The sequence below is a fragment of the Capra hircus genome, chromosome 17 (assembly GCF_001704415.2).
Source record: "Capra hircus breed San Clemente chromosome 17, ASM170441v1, whole genome shotgun sequence".
Classification (NCBI taxonomy): domain Eukaryota; kingdom Metazoa; phylum Chordata; class Mammalia; order Artiodactyla; family Bovidae; genus Capra; species Capra hircus.
This window is the reverse complement of record NC_030824.1, coordinates 68,813,467-68,820,475: the sequence shown is the minus strand read 5'-3', so window position 1 is coordinate 68,820,475 and position 7,009 is coordinate 68,813,467. Positions and strand designations below refer to the sequence as shown.

The 7,009-nt window shown below is 46.0% G+C and overlaps 1 long non-coding RNA gene across 1 annotated transcript in view; it reads left to right on the top strand.

Annotated features, from left to right (window-relative positions):
* The window catches only part of LOC102178931, a 66,727-nt gene continuing 60,569 nt past the window's right edge, over positions 852–7,009 (top strand). The window contains exon 1 of the long non-coding RNA XR_001919374.1: positions 852–965. This is a non-coding gene — a long non-coding RNA (ankyrin repeat domain-containing protein 26). The remainder of the gene's footprint in view (positions 966–7,009) is intronic.

The following is a 7,009-nucleotide window of genomic DNA, read 5'->3' as shown; positions in this document are numbered from 1 at the left end:
AAAATACTAGATATTTAATATTGACTATTTCCCAGTTCACGTGAATCTGAAATTCATTTAGGTCAATGTTTTCTTGTATTTCCAACTGTTTGATTTGTAAGGACTTCCTTTTCTTGAGGCCAGTTAAATAAGAACTTAGAACTTGAGCAATATTATCAAAAAACAGAAGACTCACACTAAGACATACATAAATACAGACAGACAGACAAGAGATCTTCTAGTTTTCCGCCTGAGATTTAAAATATTTATTTGAGCCGCTTTTTTTTTTTGGGGGGGGGGGTGTGTGCGGAGGTGGGGGAGGGGAGGCGGGTGGCAGCAAGAATACTGGAGTGGGTTGCCAGTCCCTTCTCCAGGAGATTTTCCCGACCCAGGGATTGGACCCAGGTCTCCCGCACTGTAGGCAGATGCTTTACCATCTGAGCCACCAGGGAAGTTGTTGAATTCTGTGGCAAGGGTTAACTTGAAGGGTTGCCCTAGGCAGGCCTTTGTAACAAGCTAATTGTTTTTAATTGCATAAGCAAAAGAACCAGCTTTACCATTTCCAAGAAAAACAGAAGTTTCCTCGTAACCAATTTTGTCTGGTTCTATAGAATATCATGGCCGTCCTAGGTCAGGTCATCTTTGCTTTCTGTAGTCATAGTTTTATCCCTGAATCATAGGCAGATGAGCTGATAAAAAGCTTGGATTGTCTCTGTGGGGTGGATTTGCTGGTCCTTGTGCTTCACCTGGCGGCAGTAGCGAGGCCCGTGGGGCTGTCCTGGAAGTGGGCGTGGGGGCGGGGCGCACCGGGAGCGCGTGGTGGTGGTGGTGAGGGGGCGGGTGACGCACAGGGAGCACGTCGGGGGCGGGGCGTCCCAGTTGTGCTCTCAGGGGTCACCATTGCGGCTGGGAACGTCCATTTCATGTGCTCCTGGGTCCCCATTGATTGGCATCCAGTTTGCGGAGTGGACGGGTGTGGACCACAGGTAAGGGAACTGGGACTCGGTGGAGCAGGGAACCACGTTTTCTGCCCTCTCTGTTGGCACAGTCTCGAAGCCCCCTAACCTGGCGGTCGCAGAAAGGCCTCGCCTTTGGGGTCAAGCGTTTTACCGCTTTACCCCTTCGCATAAAGCTCTGACCCGCGCGGTTTTCCCAAGCAGCCTAGTGCCTGCTGGAAGTCCAAGGGATTTATCCTGCCTGGTGATTTCACCTGCAGGGACTTCATAACTCTTACTCTGGCTGGCTGGTCCAGCCCTGCTTCTGGCACTTTGCAGCCCGGTGGGCCCTTGACCACCTGCTGGGATAGGAAAGGGAAGGGTACACGAATTGCACCCTAGAAACTTAGTAGGGTGCATGGATTTAAAAACCTGGTGGCCACCGAGGCAGAAAAGAAGGGTGGAGGGCACCTTGCTGCCCTTTCAAGGTGGAATTTGTGGCTGTCCTGCTGAGAGGGGGCCTTTCCATGGGGACCCTGTGCAATAAGTTTGGTGTTTTGGAACTGAATAATTAGAACGTGTAAAAATTTTAAATTATGTGGTGCTTTAATTAAAAAAAAAACAAGCTCCAAGTTTTTTTGCAAATTGAGGTCTAAAAATTGTAGGCCTGTTTTCCTTCCACTGTGACATTCTATGAAGAAATGTGCGTATTTTTAAGGAAAGAGTCAGAAAAGTGAGGGAAACAAAAAACCCATAGGTGCCCCTGTAGTTTGACGAAGGCCTTAGGAGGTCACTTGTAAATGCTGCTGGCTGTCAGGAGGCAGTCTCTTCCTGTGGCTGATGGGCACAGAGCTCTGCAGGCTTGTTCTTTGCATGGATGTTCTTGTTTGTGAAAATCCAGCTCATATATTTACTGCCTCACCCCTAACCTCAGTCATTTATTCAAAGAACTTCTGTCCTTGCTTTTTTTTTTTTTTAACATTGAATTATTTTTGACTATGCTGGGTCTTTGTTGCTAGCTGTCTAGTTGTAGTGAGCAGAGGCTGCCCTCTAGTTGTCATACCATGGCTTCTCATTGCAGTGCTTTCTCTGATTGCAGAACTTGGGCTCTGGAGCATGCAAGTACTTTGATAGTTGTACAAGGGCTTAGTTGCCCCTGGGCATGTGGAATCTTCTAGCACCAGGGAGGGAACCCGTGTTCCCTGCATTGGTAGGCAGATCCTTTACCACCGGACCACCAGGGACATTTCCTGTTCCCTTTCATTAGAGAATGATATGTAAAACATACATGTAGGAGTTAAATATGCTTAGCTGACAATACTTGGAAATACATACATGTATTCGAGCTTACCTTTGAACATTTTCAGTTAAAGGTAATTTGTGATGATGTCTCCTTGGATCTTGTAACCTTTCCTTTTGTTTCTCCATATCTTCCCATTCCAATGATAAGACACCTGGCTTCCACCGCTTGTCATGCATAGAATTCAGTGCTTGTCCCATGTGGTTACTGAAAAAACTGTCAGACTGTCTTCCAAAGGGGGCTGTGCATGCATTTCACCAGTATCTTGAGTATGTTTCTGTATAATAGTTTGCTATCAGTATACCCTCAGTGCCCAGGTGTATATTTCAGTCTTTACCAATTATGAATGGGCTTGTTTGCTCTAGTGTTCTTGGACAATTTGAGTAGAGATTCTTTGTCAGATACGCATTTTTTAGGAAAACAATTGTATGTATTTTTGGCTGTGTTGGGTCTTTGTGTGTGGGCTTTTCCCTAGTTCGGGTGAGCGTGGGCCATAACTAGTGGTGTGTGGGCTTCTCACTGCAGCGGCTCCTCCTGTTGCGGGGCACAGGCTCACGGGCTTCAGTGGTTGCAGTATGTGAGCTCGGCATTGTGGCTTCCAGGATCTAGAGCACAGGCTCGGCAGCTGTGGCTCACCGGCTCCATAGCATATGGGATCTAACCATAGCAGGGATCACACCTGCATGTCCAGCACTGGCAGGCGGATTCTTTACCATGGAGCCGCCAGGGACGCCCTCAGGCATATTTTTGATTCTAGTTTTCCACACATGTACCTGGTGAGAGAGGCCAGGATCAAGAGGCCTGGCTGCTGGGAGCCCTCAGCCACAGGTCTGGCTGTGCCATCCAAAGCTCTGGGGCCTTTGGTGAGCACTTCAGCTTCCCTGGGACTGTTTCCTCTCCTCAGAAATGCCCTGCTGTTGGACTGTAGCCCACCAAGCTCCTCCGTCCCTGGAATTTCTCAGGCCAGAATACTTGAGGTGGTGCCATTTCCTTCTCTACAAGGTAGCATTTGGAAGATATTTTCTCCTGGATCATGGTTTTGATGAAGGAAGGGGGATCCCTTCCAGGGCTTGAGAGTGGCTTCTTGTCTGACACTTGGAGGTAAATTGTCCGAGGAGAGGAGTGCCGTCCAAGCGAGAGACTTTATTGGAAAGGGCTGCCGGGGCGGAGGGGAGGAGGGTGAGGGAAATGGAGAGAACTGCTCTGCCACATGGCTCACAGTCTCAGGTTTTCTGGCCATTGGGTTAGTTTCTGGTTTGTCTCTTGCCAGTCATTCTGAATTGGGATCCTTCCTGGGGGCACACACATCACTCAGCTGAGATGGATTCCAGCGAGGAGGATCCTGGGAAGTTGGTAGGACCTCTGCACTGCAGTCTCCCATCTCTTTTTGACCTCTCCAGAATCCTGGTTGGTGGTAGCTTGTTAGTTCCTTGTTCCTTACCAGGACCTCCTTTTGTAAGATGACTCCTGCAAGTGCTTTCTCTTCTCTGTTGCCTGGCAAGGGTGGGTGGTCAGTGGTTCATTTCACAGTTTGTCTTTTGGTTCTCTCAAATAAGGTCCTTCACAGAGTAAATGTATAAAATTGTAAAAGTCAATGTTTTAAACAATTTATATTCATAATTTGGTAAGTTGGCTTTTTTGTTGTGTGTTAGAACTCATCACAGACCAAAGGTCATGTAGATCTTTTGTTGTTTTCTAAAGTTTTATAGTTTTTAAAATTGAGCTACGGTGTTAGTTGCAAAGTTTGTGTTTCTGTTCATTTAGTCTTTTTTTTTTTTAAACAGTTATTTATTTTTAACTGATTGATCATTGCTTTACAATATTGGTTTGATTTGTCATACACCCACATGAATTAACCATAGGTGTACGTGTGTCCCCTCACTTTTTTCTTTTTATTTATTTATTTTTATTATAAATTTATTTATTTTAATTGGAGGCTAATTATGTTACAATATTGTATTGATTTTGCCATACATCAACATGAGTCTGCCACGGGTATACACGTGTTCCCCATCCTGAACCCTCCTCCCTCCTCCCTCCCTGTAGCATCCCTCTGGGTCATCCCAGTGCACCAGCCCCAAGCATCCTGTATCCTGCATCAAACCTGGACTGGTGATTCGTTTCATATGTGATATTATACATGTTTCAATGCCATTCTCCCAAATCATCCTACCCTCTCCCTCTCCCACAGAGTCCAGCAGACTGTTCTATACATCTGTGTCTCTTTTGCTGTCTTGCATACTGGGTTATTGCTACCATCTTTCTAAATTCCATATATATGTATTAGTTTATGGATTGGTGTTTTTCTTTCTGGCTTAATTCCCTCTGTATAATAGGCTCCAGTTTCATTCACCTCACTAGAACTGATTCAAATGTATTCTTTTTAATGGCTGAGTAATACTCCATCGTGTATATGTACCACAGCTTTCCTATCCATTCATCTGCTGATGGATATCTAGGTTGCTTCCAGGTCCTGGCTATTATAAACAGTGCTGCAATGAACATTGGGGTACACATGTCTCTTTCAATTCTGGTTTCCTCGGTGTGTATGCCCAGCAGTGGGATTGCCGGGTCATAAGGCAGTTCTATTTTCAGTTTTTTAAGGAATCGCCACACTGTTCTCCATAGTTTCAGTTCCCTGAGTCATACAGCAAATTCTCCCTGGTTGTCTATTTACAAATGTTGGTATACATGCATCCATGCTGCTCTCTCCATTCATCTCACCCTCTCCCTCTTGTTCCCCACCCTTATCCACAAGTCTTTTCTCTATGTCTGCATCTCCGTTGCTGCTATGTGAACAGATTCATCAGACCCATCCTTCTAGATTCCATGTTTTTCTCTTTCTGACTGACTTCCCTCTTTAATATGCTCTAGGTACATCCCCTTCATTAGAATGGATTCAAATGTGTTCCTTTTTATGGCTGCATTCCATACAGGCTCTGATTTTTCCTTAGCCATGTTTTGAGGAGGGTCATGGAGCTATTCTGCTCCATTTCAGTTTGGGCTTCCAGTCTGAGTGCCCACAGCAGAGCTGCTTCTGGGTGAGCCCTCTGAGGTCTGTGAGCGCGGAGCTGCCCGCTCTTCTCTGGCGGCCCTCAGGGGGCGCCAAAACCCCCTCTGCCCCGCGGGCGCAGGATCAGACTGGGCTCGGTGACCAGCTGGCGGGAGTTTGTCTCCTCAGGGCCGTCAGGGCTCAGGCTCCTGGATAACGGGGCTGCATCCAGGCTGAGAGAAGCGGGGTTGCCTCACTGCCCGCCAGCAGGGAGGCGCTGCAAGAGGGAAAAATGAGGACAAAGTAGACGCTTCCTGTGTCCAGCTGAGCGCTGACTGGAGGTCCATCTCAGAGGACTCGGGGGGTGGTGGGGAAGGAGCTCCATGTGCAAGATGGCGGGTTTCCAGTTCGATTTCTGTTAGATGATCTAGAGGATGACCTTCACTGATGTTCTTCAGTGTAGGTGGCCAGTTTTCCTGTCACTGTTTCTTGAGAAGACTGCCCTTTCCTCTTTGCTCGTTACTGGTTTGATTTTCATGAACTGACCACGTACATGTGGATTCGTTCCTGGGCTCTCTCTATTCTTTCCTGGAGTCCATGTGTCTGTGTTCCTGTCAGTTCCTCACTGTGGTGGTTACTATAGCTCCACGATGTAGTTTGAAGTTGGAGAGGAAGATGCCTCCCGCTGTGTTCATCTTTGTCAGAGTCTTTCTGGCCCTTTAAGGTCCTGTTCAATATTCAGTTCAGTTCAGTCGCTCAGTCGTGTGTGACTCTTTGCGACCCCATGAATCGCAGCACATCAGGCCTCCCTATCCATCACCGACTCCTGGAGTTCACACAAACTCACGTCCATCGAGTCAGTGATGCCATCCAACCATGTCATCCTCTGTTGTCCCCTTCTCCTCCTGCCCTCAATCCCTCCAAGCATCAGTCTTTTCCAATGAGTCAACTCTTCGCATGAGGTGGCCAAAGTACTGGAATTTCAGCTTTAGCATCATTCCTTCCAAAGAACACCCAGAGTTGATCTCCTTCAGAATGGACTGGTTGGATATCCTTGCAGTCCAAGGGACTCTCAAGAGTCTTCTCCAACACCACAGTTCAAAAGCAGCAATTCTTCGGCGTTCAGCTTTCTTCACAGTCCAACTCTCACATCCATAGATGACCACAGGAAAAACCATAGCCTTGACTAGACGGACCTTAGTCGGCAAAGTAATGTCTCTGCTTTTGAATAAGCTATCTAGGTTGGTCATAACTTTCCTTCCAAGGAGTAAGACTCTTTTAATTTCATGGCTGTAGTCACCATCTGCAGTGATTTTGGAGCCCCCCAAAATAAAATCTGACACTGTTTCCACTCTTTCCCCATTTATTTCCCATGAAGTGATGGGACCAGATGCCATGATCTTCATTTTCTGAATGTTCAGCTTTAAGCCAAACTTTTCACTCTCCTCTTTAACAATTTTCATATATAACATAGAACAGTGTTTATTAATTTTATTTATTGTGTTGTAGATTATGTCCCTAGTACTTATTTATCTTACAGTTGGAGATTTGTACCTTTAAAAAGAAATGTATTCATAGATAAGGTTTATTCCATTGTTTACATAAAAATGAGTTGACGTAGAACAGGAAAAGGTTTTTCCAATGGTTAAAATGTATTGAACAACAGAACTTGGTCCTTCCATTTAGTTTGAATTCAGTTGGTTGACTACATCATTATTAATATCCACCCTCACTAATCATTTTCATCACACACAATATCAAAAGTCTTCTGGTGGCACTTCCTATTTCCCTGGAAGTCACTTA